Source organism: Heterodontus francisci, chromosome 16 (genome assembly GCF_036365525.1).
Source record: "Heterodontus francisci isolate sHetFra1 chromosome 16, sHetFra1.hap1, whole genome shotgun sequence".
Lineage (NCBI taxonomy): Eukaryota > Metazoa > Chordata > Chondrichthyes > Heterodontiformes > Heterodontidae > Heterodontus > Heterodontus francisci.
Genome location: NC_090386.1, coordinates 90,534,467 through 90,553,026, shown reverse-complemented (window position 1 = coordinate 90,553,026; position 18,560 = coordinate 90,534,467). Strand labels below are relative to the sequence as shown.

Below are 18,560 nucleotides of genomic sequence, written 5' to 3'. Positions count from 1 at the left end.
AAATAGAGAACAGTCTATTAAAACAGCAGGGAACTCTCAAAGAGTTGTGTCAACTCCATGAAGCAAGCAGAAGAAACAGACAAAGTGAAGTGCTCAAGCAAAAGGAAAAACCCGAAAACAACCTATTAAAACAGCAGGGAACACTCAAAAGCGCCTGCTATCCTCCAGTAAAGTAAACGAGTCTGAAAAAACCCCAGAGTTTCTGAAAGGCACACACTCTTAAAAAAAGTCTATAAAATAAAACAACATCGATCAAAAATTAGGAATTCTGGAGATTTTCAAAAGTTAAGAGGGAGCCAATCAGATTCAAAACTGGGTAGTATGGAAAAAATGGTTTCTCAGATATAGAATTGCACTTATGTTGGATGGCCAGTCTGAGGCAGAACAAGTTAACACTATTATATTCAATTGGTGCTCGAGCAGATGATATAATTGCAATACAACGTCTTAATGAAGCATCTGCCAAATTCAATGAAGTTTTAAAAGCTTTTGCTTCTTATTTCAACTTGCAGAGTAATAAGATTTTAGAAAGAGCAAAATTCAGCAAAAGGGTCCAGAAACTGGGTGAAACAGTTGATGCTTTTATCAATGACCTTTATAGGCTTGTAGAGGGATACGAGTATGGAAACCTTAAAGCAGAATTGATAAGAGATCGTATTGTTATGGTTATTGTTGATGAATTCCTATCAGATCTTTTGCAGTCTAAAGAAGACCTTGCCCTGGATAAAGCTATTCAGCTGGTGAGGCAAGCTGAGGTCCAAAAGAACAACAGAGCAACCCTGCGAGGTGAAGAAAGACCTTGATTCAGGATATCTCCTGCAATGGTTCAGTTCCTTCACTGATGGCTGAAAAAGAGGCACCAGGAGAAAAGGTATACGGGGGTGGGGGGGGGTGGGGGGGGGGGGGGGGGTGGTGGGAATGAAAGGCGCTATGAAACCCTGCCAGCGATGTAGCACCAAAAGTACCCATAGGCACAAACAATGTCTTGCTAATAGAGCTGAATGTTTTTATTGCACAAAAATAGGACATTTCAGTAAGATGTGCCGTGACAAAATAATATCTCAACTACCTCAAGCATATAAGAATAGAGAGGTTAATGAAGGTACAACCTCCTGCAGCAGACCAATTGAAACATTTTCTTGGTGAGATCAATGATCCAAATCAGGCATTTTGATCTGCAGACATATATGTCAACGGACATATCACTAATTCTGAACTCGATACCGGAGTAAGTGTAATGGTCTTATCGGACAAAGAGCTGTGGCTATCCACACACTTTCTACAACCAACGGAGACTCAGTTACATGGTCCAGGAGGGGTTGAACTTGAAGTAAAGGGGAAGTTACAGGCAACGCTTCAGTATAAGGGAAAGCAGATATTAGAAATACTGTATGTCCTAAGAAATCAGGAGTTCTCACTCTTAAGTAGAAGAGCTTGTATTGACCTTCATCTTAGAGAGAAAGTAGAAGAAGTTAAACAATAGGAATCTAGGAGTCACTTTCAAGAGGAATTCCCAAAATTGTTCACAGGTCTAGGGAGATTGAGCCGGGACAGAAGGAGAGCACCCCCCCCCCCATCCCAACCTGAGCACTGCAGAGAGCCCGACCAACGGAGAGAGAACCCGCACAACATAGCGCCACCCACCATACCGCTGAAAGACTATCAGAGCAAGAAAAAGAAATGCAGCAAGCTCCTGCAGGGGTTCTACATGGACAGAGATCTCGGGAAGAAGCAAATCCAACAAACTCGTCAGGTGCAGAGACAAGATGGAAAATGCATCTATGTCCCCCAAAATTGTGAGCGAGATTGGCCACAACAGAGTCCCAAGGGTAAGAGGATGAAAATCTTCTTCGAGCATAGAAGACACTTTACCATAGTGGATGATTTGCTGGTATATGATGAGAGAGTGGTGATTTTAGAGTCACTCAGTGTAGTTATCTTGGAGAAAATACACCAGGGTCATATGGGCATAACTGAATGTCAAGCACAGGCTCAGGTGTCCATGTGGTGGATGGGAATATTGAAGGATATCAAAGAATTGATTTCCAATTGTGATGTATGTGCAGTTCACAGAGAGAACCTCTAATTTTGACCCGATTCCTAACTAGACCATGGGAACGGTCGGCGATGGATTTATTCTTCTTTGAGGGAAGATCCTATCTAATTATAGTTGATTACTTCTCAAGATGGATTGAAGTTAAGCGGATGTACACAACAACAACTGAAGCAGTCATTAGAGTTTTACAAGACGTTTTCACAACACATGGCATATCTGATCAGATAGTATCCGATAATAAACCACAATTTGCAAATGATTACTTCACGCATTTTGCAGAAAAATGTGGATTTGTTCATCTAACAAGCTCTCCTAAGTATCTACAATCAAATGGGGAAGCTGAGCGAGCAGTCAGAACCATTAAAACTATATTGATTAAAAAATCAAAATTCCCAATTAGCACTTCTGACCTACAGAACTATTCCATTATTGTACGGATTAGCGCCATCAGAACTCTTAATGGGAAGAGAACTTCGAACACAACTTCCAATTCTACCCAAGAAATTACTTCCAGGATTGCAAAGCAAGGATTATCAGAAAGTACAAGACAAAGAAAAGTCGTATCGAAAGAAACAAACCCAAAATTATAACAGGAGATACCGTACAAGAAACCGACCAAAGTTGTCAGAAGGGCAAAAGGTATGGGTACAAGACCAAAACAGAGAAGGAGTATTTCTTCAGAAAGAGGAGAATCAACAGCGATCTTATTTACTATGAACACAAGAAGGTTCTATCAGAAGAAATAGAAGGAATCTTATTCCTTTACAGCAAAGATGTCAATCGGGGTCATACACTTAGACGAATCAGCTGTTGAACCGGGAATTCAGAAAATACTGAATCTTCCACATCTGACGACCAACAAGACCAGGGAGAGTTGTAAAGCCTCTTGATATATTGAATCTATGAAGTCAGAAACATGGGAGGAGATGTGGTAGTATGTAAATTAAAAAGTGAACGTATGTGAATATATATTTGGATAAAGACTTGGGGGGAGATGTAGGCCCAACCTACTTTGGCCGCTCCTTGCTTGTCAATCATTTCTCCCCTCCCTCTGTCCACCCCACTATGGATTATTATTCCTAATGCAGTGTAATACAGTCTAGGTGTGTTGGAAAAGGATGCAAAGATCAGAAATGCGAAGATATGAAATTCGCCACATTGTATGCACTCCAGCCTAACACTGGCTGTTAATCTTTGCTTTTTCAGATTCTTATTGATATGCTGTGACTCTTCTGTGGCGTGCTGTGCTTTTTTTTTGCTTTTGTTTCAAATTTCAGCAATCCTTTTATCTCGATCTTCTTCTTCTTCTTCGGCCTCCTTGTCTCGAGAGACAATGGGTAAGCGCCTGGAGGTGGTCAGTGGTTTGTGAAGCAGCGCCTGGAGTGGCTATAAAGGCCAATTCTAGAGTGACAGACTCTTCCACAGGTGCTGCAGATAAAATTGGTTGTCAGGGCTGTTACACAGTTGGCACTCTCCTTGCGCTTCTGTCTCGATATTCAGACGAGAGAAAACATGTAAGATCAGGAAAGATTGAACAGGCTGGGGTTCTTTTCTCTAGAAAAGAGGAGACTAAGGGGGTAATCTGTCTGAGGGCTTTAAGATTGTGAAAGGGTTTGAGAGGGTAGACATAGAGAAGACGTTTCCACTTGTAGGGGAGATCAGAACTAGGGGCCATAAATGTAAGATAGTCACTAATAAATCCAACAGGGAATTCAGGAGAAACTCCTTTACTCGGAGAGTGGTGAGAATGTGAAACTCATTACTAGAAGGAGTAGTTGAGGCGAATAACATAGATACATTTAAGGAGAATCTAGATAAACACATGAGGGAGAAACTAATAGAGGATATAGTTTTAGGGTGAGATGAAGTATGGTGGGAGGAGGTTTGTGTGGAGCATAAACACCATAGACCAGTTGGGCCAAATGGCCTGTTTCTGTGCTGTAAATACTTTGTAATGAAATTTAGGACTAATGGGCTGAAATTGCAATTAAAATCAATTAGAGATCTGGAAGGGGTGGCATATCACTGACTTAATTTCACTTAGCATATATTGAACTAGCCACATAGTCATTACATTGTCCTCAGACACCATGAAGAGCATAGATCAGAACATCAGCTAGGCACAGTGATACTATATAGAATATTAACACAAATCCATGACTGTATGACACAGATGGTGGACGGGTTGATTAATCATCTGGTTGGGTTTGGGAGCAATATTCTTCAACTTTTGGCAAATGGTCAATGTTCTATTCCAGAAAGCCAGGTTGTGAAGGATAGAACTGGAGCCAATCTTTATACACTTTTAGAAGCATTTATTTACAGATACGCACATTACAAACATGCACCTCCTAACCCAACAATCCCAGTTTCAGTCTGCTCCTATTTATAGGAACAGAAGTGAATCCCCAGTTAATGCCCACTGCATGCAGACAAATAAATACAATTAATATACAATTAACAATCAGGAAGGGAAACCATCTAAGATAAAACATGCAGCATTATTCTCAATATTGCAGGAGGACCTTTATATACTTCTGTCATAATGTGTACAACTTCCGATCCAGTTTTTTTCACTATCTGCTTTTTACTCAGTTTGAACTATCGGCTGGAATATTCGGGCCCATTGGGAACAGGTTCCGAAATGAAGCGGGGGGTATGCAGAGAATCGGGATGGAAGATGTCGGACTGGAGGCCCGGCGAATTCATGTTGTTTCCGGAATTTCCCAATGATGGCCGATATGGCGGAAGAACATTACACATGAATGTGGTGGGAAGGTAATTAATTGACCAAATGAGAGAAATTTTATGGGGGTGGGTTTTGAATTTTGCTAACAGGGCACAGGAAAAGCGGGGCTTCGGAGCCTCGCTTGGTAAAAGGAGGCAGCAAGCAAGCAGGAACTCAGTGTGGGCTGGCATAGAGAGAGCCAGAGAGGCATGCCAAGGAGAGTGGAGCAACACTGGCAGCAGCAAATAAAGGCAGGAGGGGGAAAAGATACCTGCAGTGTGGGGGTGTGCCACCAACGTTCCATCAAGCCAGTGCCACTTGAGCAGAAGAAACAGGTGGGGGAGTGGGATCTGGGGCGTAAGCATAAAAGGCCTTTCACACTGAGAGAGGCCACCTGTCATGGGCCTCATTCACCCAGGCTTTGGGCCTACCATTGAGGTGGAGCAGCCGAGAGGGAGGGAGGTCCAGTACCGGAGGCAGGCGATGAGCAATCTCAGGGCCAACAAGCCGGGCCTGGCTCCAGGTGGGGACACAGGACAAGAGGGCAGAGGGCCATGTGACCAGCCTCCTGAATGCAGAATAGGGTACCTCCAGACAGTGTCTACTGTCCAAGGCTTAGCTACCTGCAAATGTCTGAGCGGCAGTGTCTCTGAAGACTGTGCCTCTCCAGGGAGGCTGTCGGTGATCTGTGTGCCACGATGGAGAAAGAGCTAAGCCCCCAGGGAGGTGGTGGCCACCAATGGCAGTGGCAGTAAAGGTCACCTTGGGACTGAACTTCTACGCCTCTGGATCTTTCCGGAGATATGTGTGGGATCTCGCAGTCAGTGGAGCATCAATGCATCAAGGTGATGACCAATGCCGATGCCGGCAAGTATGTATGTCTCCTCACCCATCCAGACAGACAGGCTGAGAGAGCCTTTGGATTTGGAGCCACTACTGGATTTCCCCAGGTGCAATGTGTGTGCGACTGCACGCATGTGGTCCTCAAGGCTCCCACAGACCAGCCTGTGGTCTTCATCAACAGTAAGGGCTTCAAATCACTCAATTTACATCTGGTTTTCCTCATCTCTCCTCTAATTTTTCTGCCAGTCTCTTTAAATCTGTGCCCCCTCATCACTGACCTCTCTGCTAAGGTGAATAGACCCTTCACCTCCACTCTATCCAGGCCCCTCAAAATTTTGTACATTTCAGTCAGATCTCCCCTCAGCCTTCTCTGTTCCAAGGAGAACAACCCCAGCCTATCCAATCTTTCCTCATAGCTGTATTTTTCCAGTCCTGCCAACATCCTCATAAATCTCCTCTGTACCCTCTCTAGCGCAATTACATCTTTTCTGTAATGAGGTGACCAGAACTGCACACAGTACTCAAGTTGTGGCCTAACCAATGTGTTATACAGTTCCAGCATAACCTCCCTGCTCTTGTATTCTATACCTCAGCTCATAAAGGAAAGAATTCCATATGCCTTTTTAACGACATTATCGAACAAATTGAACAGGAGGAAGTATTAGCTGTTTTAGCGGGCTTAAAAGTGGATAAATCCCCAGGCCCAGATGAAATGTATCCCAGGCTGTTATGTGAGGCAAGGGAGGAGATAGCAGGGGCTCTGACACAAATCCTCTTTGGCCACAGGAGAGGTATCAGAGGACTGGAGGACAGCAAATGTAGTACCATTATTCAAGAAGGGTAGCAGGGATAAACCAGGTAATTACAGGCCAGCAAGTCTAACATCAGTGGTAGGGAACTATTGGAAAAAATTCTGAGGGACAGACTTAATCTCCACTTGGAGAGGCAGGGATTAATCAAGGATAGTCAACATGGCTTTGTCAGGGGGATATCATGTCTAACAAACTTGATTGAATTTTTCGAGGAGGTGACTAGATGTGTCGATGAGGGTAAAGCAGTTGATGTAGTCTACATGGACTTCAGCAAGGCTTTTGATAAGGTCCCGCATGGGAGATTGGTTAAGAAGGTAAAAGCCCATGGGATCCAGGGCAATTGGCAAATTGTATCCAAAATTGGCTTAGTGGCAGGAGGCAGAGGGTGATGGTTGAGGGTAGTTTTTACAAGTGGAAGCCTGTGACCAGTGGTGTACCGCAGGGATCGGTACTGGGACCCTTGCTGTTTGTAGTGTACATTAATGATTTAGACGTGAATATGGGAGGTATGATCAGTAAGTTTGCAGATGACACGAAAATTGGTGGTGTGATAAATAGTGAGGGGGAAAGCCTTAGATTAGAGGACGATATAGATGGGCTGGTAAGATGGGCAAAGCCGTGGCAAATGGAATTTAATCCTGAGAAGTGTGAGGTGATGCATTTTGGGATGACTAACAAGGCAAAGCAATATACAATACATGGTAGGACCCTAGGAAGTACAGAGGGTCAGAGGGACCTTGGTGTACTTGTCCATAGATCACGGAAGGTTGCAGCACAGATAGATAAGGTGGTTAGGAAGGCATATGGGATACTTGCCTTTATTAGTCGCAGCATAGAATATAAGAGCAGGGAGATTATGATGGAGCTGTATAAAATGCTAGTTAGGCCACAGCTGGAGTCCTGTATACATTTCTGGGCACCACACTATAGGAAGGATGTGATTGCACTGGAGAGGGTGCAGAGGAGATTCACCAGGATGTTGCTTGGGCTAGAGCATTTCAGCTATGAAGAGAGACTGGATAGGTTAGGGTTGTTTTCCTTAGAGCAGAGAAGGCTGAGGAGGTGGGGGGACCTGACTGAGGTATACAAAATTATGAGGGGCATTGATAGGTTAGATAGGAAGAAACTTTTTCCCTTAGCGGAGGGGTCGATAACCAGGGTGCATAGATTTAAGGTAAGGGGGCAGGAGGTTTAGAGGGGATTTGAGGAAAGATTCTTTGCACAAGAGGGTGGTTGGAATCTGGAACACACTGCCAGAAGGGATGGTAGAGGCAGGAACCCTCACAACATTTAAGAAGTATTTAGATGTGCACTTGAAATGCCATAGCATACAAGGCTACAGGCCAAGTGCTGGAAAATGGGTTTAGAATAGATAGGTGCTTGATGGCCAGCACAGACATGATGGGTCGCAGGGCCTGTTTCTGTGCTGTATAGCTCTATGACTCTATGACCTGTCCTGCTACCTTCAGGGATCTGTGGACATTCACTCCAAGGGCCCTCACTGCCTCTACATTTCTCAGTATTTTCCTATTAAACGTGTATTCCTTTGCCTTCTTTGACCTCCCCAAATGCATCACCTTGCACTTCTCCAGGTTGAATTCCATTTGCCACTTTTCTGCCCATCTGACCAGACCACCAATATCTTCCTGCAGCCTTCAGCTATCCTCCTCGCTATCTACCACACGGCCAATCTTTGTGTCATCTGCAAACTTCTTCATCATACCCCCTACATTTACGTCCAAATCTTTAATATATACCACAAAAAGCAGGGGACCCAGTACTGAGCCCTGCGGAATGCCACTGGAAACAGCCCTCCAGTTGCTAAAACACCCGTCAACAATTACCCTTTGTTTCCTGCCACTGAGCCAATTTTGTATCCACCCTGCTGCATTTCCCTGGATCCCATGGGATTTTATTTTTTTAACCAGTCTGCCATGTGAAACCTAGTCAAAAGCCTTGCTAAAATCCATGTAGACCACATCAACTGCACTACCCTCATCTATCTTCCTTGTTACTTCTTCAAAAAATTTGTTCAAGTTGGTCAAACAAGATCTTCCCTTAACAAATCCATGCTGACTATCCTTGATTAACCTGTGCCTTTCTAAGCAATAGTTTATCCTGTCTCTCGGAATAGATTCCAATAATTTGCCCACTATTGAGGTTAGACTGACTGGCCTGTAATTATTCAGTCTATCCCTCGCTCCCTTTTTAAACAGAGGTACAATATTAGCAGTCCTCCAATCCTCCGACACCACATCTGTATCCAGTGAGGACTGGAAAATGATGGTCAGATCTTCCGCTCTTTCCTCTCTTGCTTCTTTTAACAGCCTAAGGTACATTTCATCCGGCCCTGGTGATTTATCAACTTTCAAGGATGCTAATCTCATTAATACTTCCTCTCTCCCTATGTTTATCACATCCAATACTTCACACTCCTCCTTAACTACAATATCTGCATCATCCCCCTCTTTTGTGAAGACAGAAGCAAAGTATTCATTAAGAACCATACCAATATCTTGTGCTCCTACACATAGGTTACTTTTTTGACCTTTTATGGGCCCTACTCTCTTAGTTATCCTCTTACTCTTAATGTAGTGATAAAGCATCTTTGGGTTCACCTTAAGTTTGTTGCCAATATTCTTTCATGCCCTATCTTTGCTTTCCTAATTTCCTCTTTGATTTCACCCCTCCACTTTCTATACTCCTCTCAGCTTTCTGTAGTATTGAGCACTTTGTGTTGGACATAGGCTTTCCTTTTCTGCCTTATCTTACCCTGTAAGCTCCTTGACATCCAGGGGGCTCTAGATTTGGCTGTCACTTCCTTTTTCTTTGTGGGAACATGTTTACTCTGAATCCCTTGAATCTCCCCTTTGAATGCCTCCCGCTGCTCTGACACTGATTTACCTTCAAGTAGCTGTTTCTAGTCCACTTTCGCTAAATCACTTCTCAGTTTAGTAAAATTGGCCATGCCCCAATTCCTTCAGGAATGTACACGGTTCCCGGGAAGCAGCCATGTCACCTACTTACTTTGGCAGTCCCCGGTGTCACAGCTTTTCCGGCCCCTTGCGCACCTTTAGGGATGGATACTCGGAGACAAGGGCTACTCACTGAAGATATGGCTACTAACACCTGTAAGGAACTCATGACCAGATGCAGAGGAGAGGTACAACACCTGCCATAGGGCAACCTGAGTGACTAGCAAGCTGACCATATGTCTTCTTAAGATGAGATTCAGGTGCCTTGATTGATGTGGTGGAGCCCTTCAGTATGCCCCAGCGAGGGTTGCGTGTATCGTGGTGGTCCGCTGTGCTCTGCACAACCTGGCGTTGCAGAGAGGGGGAAGGGTTGGCCAATGAGGATCTCGTGGATCGCGAGGCGTCCTCCAACAATCAGGATGTGGAAGAGGCTGCTGACCAGGCGATGCAAGATGATGGATCCCAGGGACCACAGGCAAGGCACAATGAGATACACGCACGGGAGGCTCGGCTCACGCTAATACACAGATGTTTCAGATGACCCTTACTATGGATCCATACCAATAAAGCCTCACCTTTCTGTAGCCCTGCTGTCGCCTCCTTCATTCAGCACTCAGCGCCCGGATACACCAGCAACAGTGGAGCATTGACTGCACGTGGCATAGTCCCTCTCAACCAGCCTCTTGCGGGAGCCAGGGTATAAGCGAAGTTCCACAGGGCAGCAAGAATTGGAAGGAGGTGTTGAACAAAAGACATTAATTCTTTATAAAGTGGCACAACAAATATGAGGCTTAGCATTTTGATATTCTCTTTAGCTGTAAATCCCAAGTGTAGCTAGGTGCTCTTTTTAAATTTCTTACCCTGTGCTTGCAGCTGAGGTGAAGGCAGGATGCTGACCTAGCTGCCCTGTGGCTTGGGACAAACTTGGTGGCCATCCACTGGCTGCCTGAGGCCTGGAGGTCCCCAGCATGATGGGCGGCTGCTGCACAGGTACAGGACCTCCTTCTGTCATCGCCTCTACTTGAGGCGCTGGTGTCACTGGCAGAGGGGCTGAGGAGCTGCTGACCATACCAGGACTGCCCTGAGAGGAGCCCCCAGAACCGGAAACCAGACGCTCCTCCTCCCTTGCAGGGCACACTGTATCTCCCTGCTGACCTGAGGAGTGCCAGGACCTGGTGGAGAATCCAGCCGCCTCAATCCCCTCTCACCTTGCCATTGCTGCATAAAGCTCATGAACGAGTCGATGGCATGCAGGTCTCCATCCATCACCGGCATCCACTGACTGGGCCGCTTGAAGTTGCGCATCTGTCAGAGACATGTCAGCGCTCAAGGCCTGGATGGACTCCACCATTGCCCTTGCCAGGGTGCCCATAGCCTCCGGAAGCTCCACCAGATGTTCCCTTACCTCACGCTGCAGCTGCTGCATTTGTCATGTTGCCGACAACTCTGGAGGCATGTCATCAGCCAGAGGCTCAACATCGCCCTGGCCCCCAGCAGTCCTCTGACTGTCAGTGGTCTCAGCTGTTGCAGCCTCCGTCAGCTGCATGGGTGCGTCTGTACTGTTCTCACCAGGTAGCATGCCCAAATCTAAGTGCAAGTGGATACCCATCGATATGAGACTATCTGCACTTGGGGAAGGTGCAAGGAATGATGTGACAGTGTATCCTCTGAGGCTCCTTCCTCCTCCTCAGAGGCAGCTGGAAGTCCCCCGGTCTCTCTAGCTCTCTGCTCTTTGGCCTGACCCGCATGAGAAAACAGATAGATTGAAAGGTTATAGGTTTTGCATTGTGGCATTTCAACAATCCCTACCATGGACCTCCATGTATCCAGTGGTGCAAATTGAGCACTATACCTTGTATGTGTCAGGTACTCCCTTGTGCTCCTGCAGTCGGCCACTCACTCTCTAGGGTTGGCACTCCTGTCATGCCACCTGCGATGGAGCAGCAGCCATGGTGCCCTGCCAGTCTAGGACCTTTTCTTCCACAGGGGTCAGGATGGCCAGGAATGGTATGCCTCCACTGGTCTTTGCCCATTCCTTGAGCTATCTTCTCCTGCAAGCAGAAAGATGACCCCATGGCTGCTGACCTCCTCTGCAATCGGCTTGCTTGGTCAGTTGGACCGATCTCTCCTCCTGGCCCTGGGGTAGAGGACCTCCCACCTTGCCCTTGCAGCCTGGAGAAGAGCCTGTAGGGAGGCATCACTGAACCGTGGAGCCACCCAGGGTCTTCCTTCTGCCATTTTCCTTAAACTTCTCAGCTTCCCAGGCAGTCTCCATTACATGCAGTATTGGCAGCCCTTTAAAGATGGTGCCAGCACCTGCCGAGACCTCACCTGACGTTGACTCCACCTCCGCACTCTCGGTGGTGGCCCCCGCGCCTCCCCACTGTTAATTGGCCAGCTGCCAGAAGACCACATGCGGCTGGCTGATCACGGCCCAAATGGAAGTGACAGCTGCTTTCGGTCCTAACATTGGGACCTGTGGCCTAGCCGCAAAATTCAACCCATTGTCTCCATTAGCTTTGCTTTAATTTAATTTTGTTCTTGCTTCCCAGTTTCTGGGACTTTTTATTTCCTTTTCAATTTTTATCCAATTCCCTTTTGAAAGTTTCTATTGAATTTGCTTCCATCACCCTTTCAGGCAGCGCATTCCAGATCACAACAACTCACGTAAATAAGTTCTCCTTATCTCCCCCCACCTTGTATCAAAGCAGATTTAATCAAATGTAATCAGATTTGCTCTCCATTCAGACCAACATTCCCAACTGCGCCAAATGTTGGGATAGTAATGAGCTGTTAGATTTCCTCACCTGAAGCCATTGATCTGTGGTGTGGTGATGAACTTGGAAACATTCTGATCAAAAAGAAACAAAAGAAAGGAAGACGTATTCTCTAGCACCTGTCACAACCTCAAAATGTCCCCAAGTGCTTTACAGCCAATGAAGGGGGAGGGAGGTAAAGCATGGGGGGTGGGGGGGGTAGCTGTAGTGAGGCAGAAGCGGGAGGGAGAAGGGAAGGGAGGGGAGAGGAGTGGAAGGGGTAGTCGGGGGGATGCTGGAGAACAGGGAGGCATGAGTAAAGGGGGGTGAGAGGAAAGTGATGGTGGGGGGGGGAGTGGAAGAGCTGGGGAGAAGTGAGGAGGGAGGTGGTGGGAGGAGGGTTGCAGGGGAGAATATAAACAGTGGGTGGGGGGCTGAGGGAGGGGGTTCTTGGGGGGGCTGGGGGAAGGGGAAATGGGTCCTTGTCACAACCTGTAAGCCAAAACTGTTGAAAAGTTCAGAAAGGTGTTGCTGGGCGCAGCCCAGAGCATGAAATTGCCTCATTCAGAGCAGCCCGTCCACTATGAATGGGCCTGGCTGCTTCGAGGCTGCAGCTTCTCTGGGTGACACCGAGGAGAAGGGAAGTGGTTTGAGCATTGGGGACGACAGATGGGTGTGAAGCTGCTACTGACAGTGGCTTTGAAAGAACCGTAAGCACTTGCAGCAGCTGCAACCCATTTGGTGTATGGGCCTAGCTATCACAGTCTTTTCGCCCAGAGACTGTATCACTTTCCTTTTGCCTTTGACAGGTCATATTTTAGTCATTGTAAAGTTGCAGATTGCAATTGTTTTCTAATTGTTAGTGCTTGGGGAATGGAAATTTAGCATTTCAGGCAGTATGCAGGAAATGTGAACTGAACGCAAGGAACTAACCCTGCACTGGAACATGGAGCCCCGAGGCTCACCTGATATTGGGCCTTGGACCTTATTTACCTGTCAGTGAGGTGCAGACACAGGCTGGGCATTCCCAGGTAGCTCACCAGTGATTCCAGGTTAGATTGTGGCCTCTGTGTCAGCAGCAGCGACCGTCAGGTGGTTTCTGGGCGTGGCAAGAGAGGCAACCGGGAAGGAGGGGCAATTGGGAGGGAGGGGGCGATGGGGAAGAACTGAGCAAATGGAGTAGGGGCAATCAGGAGGACGGGGGTTGCATGGCAGATTGTTAAAGGAAGCCTGGGAGGAAATAATGGATGGTCTGAGGATCATCTTCAAATCCTCACTAGATACAGGTGAAGTACCAGAGGATTGGAGGTCTGCGAACATTGTACCATTGTTTAAAAAGGGTGCAAGGGATAGGCCAAATAATTATTGGCCTGTCAGTCTGACCTCAGTGGTGGGTAAATTATTAGAATCAATTCTGAGGGACAGGAATATCTGCCACTTAGAAAGACATGGATTAATCAGGGATGGTCAGCATGGATTTGTTAAGGGAAAGTCATGTCTTACGAACTTGATTGAGTTTTTGAGGAAGTAACAAGGAGGATTGATGAGGGTAGTGCAGTGCATGTTGTCTACATGGATTTTATTAAGGCATTTGACAAGGTCCCACATGGCAGACTGGTCAGTAAAATGAAAGCCCATGGGATAAGGGGAATGTGGCAGGTTGGATCCAGAATTGGCTCAGTGACAGGAAACAAAGGATAGTAGTCGATGGATGTTTTTGCCAATGGAAAGCTATTTCCAGTGGCATTCCACAGGGCTCAGTGTTGGGTCCTTTGCTGTTTGTGGTAGATATTAATGATTTGGACTTAAATGTGGGAGGCATGATTGGGAAATTTGCAGATGACACAAAAATTGGCCGTGTAGTTGATAGTGAAGAGGATAGCTGTGGACTCCAGAATTATATCAATAGTTTGGTTGAGAGGGCGGAAAAGTGGCAAATGGAATTCAATCCAGATAAGTGTGAGGCAATGCATTTGGGGAGGGCAAACAAAGCGAGGGAATACACAATAGACGGGAGGATATTGAGAGGGTAGAAGATGTGAGAGACCATGGAGTGCATGTACCCAGGTCCCTGAAGGTGGCAGGACAGGTAGATATAGTGGTGAAGAAGGCATATGGAATGCTTCCCTTAATTGGCCGAGGTATAGAATACAAAAGCAGGGATGCAACGCTGGAACTGTATAAAACGCTGGTTAGGCCACAGTTGGAGTATTGCATACAGTTCTGGTCACCACATCACAGGAAAGACATAATTGCTCGGGACAGAGTACAAAAGAGATTTACAAGAATGTTGCCAGGGCTTGAATATTGCAGCTATGAGGAAGGATTGGATAGGTTAGGGTTATTTTCCTTGGAACAGAGGAGGCTGAGGGATGACTTAATTGAGGTGTACAAAGTTATGAGGGACCTAGATAGAGTAGACGGGAAGGAACTGTTTCCCCTAGCAGAGAGGTCAATTACCACAGGGCACAGATTTAAGGTGATTGGTAGAGGGATTAGAGGGGACATGAGGAAAAACTTTGTCACCCAGAGGGTGGTGCATGTCTAGAATTCACTGCCAGGAATGGTGGTGGAGGCAGAAACCCTCAATTCTTTGAAAAAGTGCCTGGACATGCACTTGAAGTGCTGTAACCTGCAAGGCTATGGGCCAGGTGCTGGAAGGTGGGATTGGATTGGGTGGCTAGTTTTTCCACCAGCACGGACACGATGGACTGAATGGCCTTCTTCTGTGCAGCAGTTTTTCTATGGTTCTATAGGGGTGAACAGGGCAGAGTGGAAAGTTGTAGTCAGTGATCAGGAGGGAGGGAGTTTTTTTTATTCATTCATGGGATTTGGGCTTCACTGGCCAGGCCAGCATTTATTGCCCATCCCTAATTGCCCTTGAGAAGGTGGTGGTGAGCTGCCTTCTTGAACTGCTGCAGTCCTTGTGAGGTAGGCACACCCACAGTGCTGTTAGGAAGGGAGTTCCAGGATTTTGACCCAGTGACAGTGAAGGAACGGCGATATAGTTCCAAGTCAGAATGGTGTGTGACTTGGAGGGGAACTTGCAGGTGGTGATGTTCCTATGCATCTGCTGCTCTTGTCCTTCGAAGTGGTAGAGGTCGCGGGTTTGAAAGGTGCTGTCTAAGGAGCCTTGGTGCATTGCTGCAGTGCATCTTGTAGATGGTACACACTGCTGCCACTGTGCATTGGTGGTGAAGGGAGTGAATATTTGTGGATGGTGTGCCAATCAAGCAGGCTGCTTTGTTCTGGATGGTGTCGAGCTACTTGAGTGTTGTTGGAGCTGCACCCATCCAGGCAAGTGGAGAGTATTCCATCAGACTCCTGACTTGTGCCTTGTAGATGGTGGACAGGCTTTGGGGAGTCAGGAGGTGAGTTACTCCCGCAGGATTCCGAGCCTCTGACCTGCTCTTGTAGCCATGGTATTTATATAACTACTCCAGTTCAGTTTCTGGTCAATGGTAGCCCCTAGGATGTTGACAGTGGGGGATTCAGCAATGGTAATGCCATTGAATGTCATGGGGAGATGGTTAGATTCTCTCTTGTTGGAGATGGTTATTGCCTGGCACTTGTGTGGCGCAAATGTTACGTGCCACTTATCAGCCCAAGCCTGGATATTGTTCGGGTCTTGCTGTTTTTCTACACAGACTGCTTCAGTATCTGAGGAGTTGCGAATGGTGCTGAACATTGTACAATCATCAGCGAACATCCCCACTTCTGACCTTATGATTGAAGGAAGGTCATTGATGAAGCAGCTGAAGATGGTTGGGCCTAGGACAATGTCCTGAGGAACTCCTGCAGTGATGTCCTGGAGCTCAGATGATTGACCTCCAACAACCACAACCATCTTCCTTTGCACTAGGTATGACTCCAACCAGCGGAGAGTTTTCCCCCGAATCCCATTGACTCCAATTTTGCTAGGGCTCCTTGATGCCATACTCAGTCAAATGCTGCCTTGATGTCAAGGGCAGTCACTCTCACCTCACCTCACCTCTTGAGTTCAGCTCTTTTGTCCATGTTTGAACCAAGGCTGTAATGAGGCCAGGAGCTGAGTGGCCCTGGCGGAACTCAAACTGAGCATCACAGAGCAGGTTATTGCTAAGCAAGTGCTGCTTGTTGGCACTGTTGATGACACCTTCCATCACTTTACTGATAATTGACAGTAGATTGATGGGGCGGTAATTGGCTGGGTTGGATTTGTCGTGCTTTTTGTGTACAGGACATACCTGGGCAATTTTCCACATTGCCGGGTAGATGCCAGTGTTGTAGCTATACTGGAACAGCTTGGCTAGGGACGCGGCAAGTTCTGGAGCACAGGTATTCAATACTATTGCCAGAATATTGTCAGGACCCATAGCCTTTGCAGTATCCAGTGCCTTCAGTCGTTTCTTGATATCTCGCAGAATGAATCGAATTGGCTGAAGTCTGGCATCTGTAATTCTGGGGACTTCAGGAGGAGGCCGAGATGGTTCATCAATTCGGCACTTCTGGCTGAAGATTGTTGCAAATGCTTCTGCCTTATCTTTCACACTGATGTGCTGGGCTCTCCCATCATTGAGGATGGGGATATTTGTGGAGCCACCTCCTCCAGTTAGTTGTTTAATTGTCCACCACCATTCACGACTGGATGTGGCAGGACTGCAGAGCTTAGATTTGATCCATTGGTTATGGGATCGTTAGCTCTGTCTATCGCATGCTGCTTATGCAGTTTGTCACGCAAGTAGTCCTGTGCTGTAGCTTCACCAGGTTGACACTTCATTTTGAGGTATCCCTGGTGCTGCTCCTGGCATGCCCTCCTGCACTCTTCATTGAACCAGGGTTGGTCTCCTGGCTTGATGGTAATGGTAGAGTGGGGGATATGCCGGGCCATGAGGTTACAGATTGTGGTTGAGTACAATTCTGCTGCTGCTGATAGCCCACAGCACCTCATGGATGTCCAGTTTTGCATTGCTAGATCTGTTCGAAATCTATCCCATTCAGCACGGTGATAGTGCCACACAACACGATGAACAATATCCTCAATGTGAAGGCGGGACTTTGTCTCCACAAGGACTGAGCGGTGGTCACTCCTACCAATACTGTCATGGACAGAAGCATCTGCAGCAGGCAGATTGGTGAGGACATGGTCAAGTATGTTTTTCCCTCATGTTGGTTCCCCCACCACCTGCTGCAGACCCAGTCTAGCAGCTATGTCCTTTAGTACTCGGCCAGCTCGGTCAGTAGTGGTGCTACCGAGCCACTCTTGGTGATGGACATTGTAGTCCCCCACCCAGAGTACATTTTTTGCCCTTGCCATCCTCAGTGCTTCCTCCAAGTGGTGTTCAACATGGAGGAGTACTGAGTCAAGAGCTGAGGGAGGGCAGTAGGTGGTAATCAGTAGGAGGTTACCTTGCCCATGTTTGACCTGATGCCATGAGACCTCATGGGGTCCGGAGCCAATGTTGAGGACTCCCAGGGCAACTCCCTCACTACTGTAGACCACTGTTCTGCCACCTCTGCTGGGTCTGTCCTGCCGGTGGAACAGGACATACCCAGGGACAGTGATCGCAGTGTCTGGGACATTGTCTGTATGATTCCGTGAGTATAACAATGTCAGGCTGTTGCTTGACTAGTCTGTGGGACAGCTCTCCCAACTTTGGCTCAAGCCCCCAGATGTTAGTAAGGAGGACTTTGCAAGGTCGACAGGGCTGGGTTTCCCGTTGTCGTTTCTGGTGCCTCGGTCGATGCCAGGTGGTCCTTCCGGTTTCATTCCTTTTTATTAACTTCGTAGCGGTTAGGTATAACTGAGTGGCTTGCTAGGCCATTTCAGAGGGCATGTAAGAGTTAACCACATTGCTGTGAGTCTGGAGTCACATTTAGGCCAGACCAAGTAAGGCCAGCATATTTCCTTCCCTAAAGGATATTAATGAACCAGATGGGTTTTTACAACAATCGACAATGGTTTCATGGCTATCATTTCATCATTAGACTAGCTTTTAATTCCAGATCTATTAATTAAATTCAAATTCCACCTTCTGCTGTGGTGGGATTCGAACCCATGTCTCCAGATCAATACCCTGGGTCTCTGGGTTACTAGTCCAGTGATAATACTAGTACGTCACTGCCTCCCCGGAGTGATCAGGAGGGGGCAATAGGGAGGGAGGGGCTGATCGTTTGGGGGTAGTCACCGAGAGGGAGCGATTGCGAGCCAATGGCAATCAGGAGGGATGGTGCGATAGGATGGAAGTTGGCAATCAGGAGGGAAGTGATTGGGAGGGAGGGGGAGGCAATCGGGAGGAGGCTGAATGAGGGTGAGGAATGATCTTGATCACTCCAGTGGAGTTGAGAGGAGCAGCCCTGCCAGCTTACACAAAGCTTAAATATAGAAATAGAACAAGTTACAGAAACTTT

The 18,560-nt window shown here is 47.0% G+C and overlaps 1 long non-coding RNA gene across 3 annotated transcripts in view; it reads left to right on the top strand.

The window, feature by feature from the left end:
* Positions 1 to 18,560, top strand: part of LOC137378513 (uncharacterized) — a 273,549-nt gene that overhangs the window by 87,452 nt on the left and 167,537 nt on the right. For all 3 annotated transcript variants that reach the window (XR_010976623.1, XR_010976622.1, XR_010976621.1), the window contains exons 2-3: positions 691 to 871; positions 4,652 to 4,834. This is a non-coding gene — a long non-coding RNA (uncharacterized lncRNA). The remainder of the gene's footprint in view (positions 1 to 690; positions 872 to 4,651; positions 4,835 to 18,560) is intronic.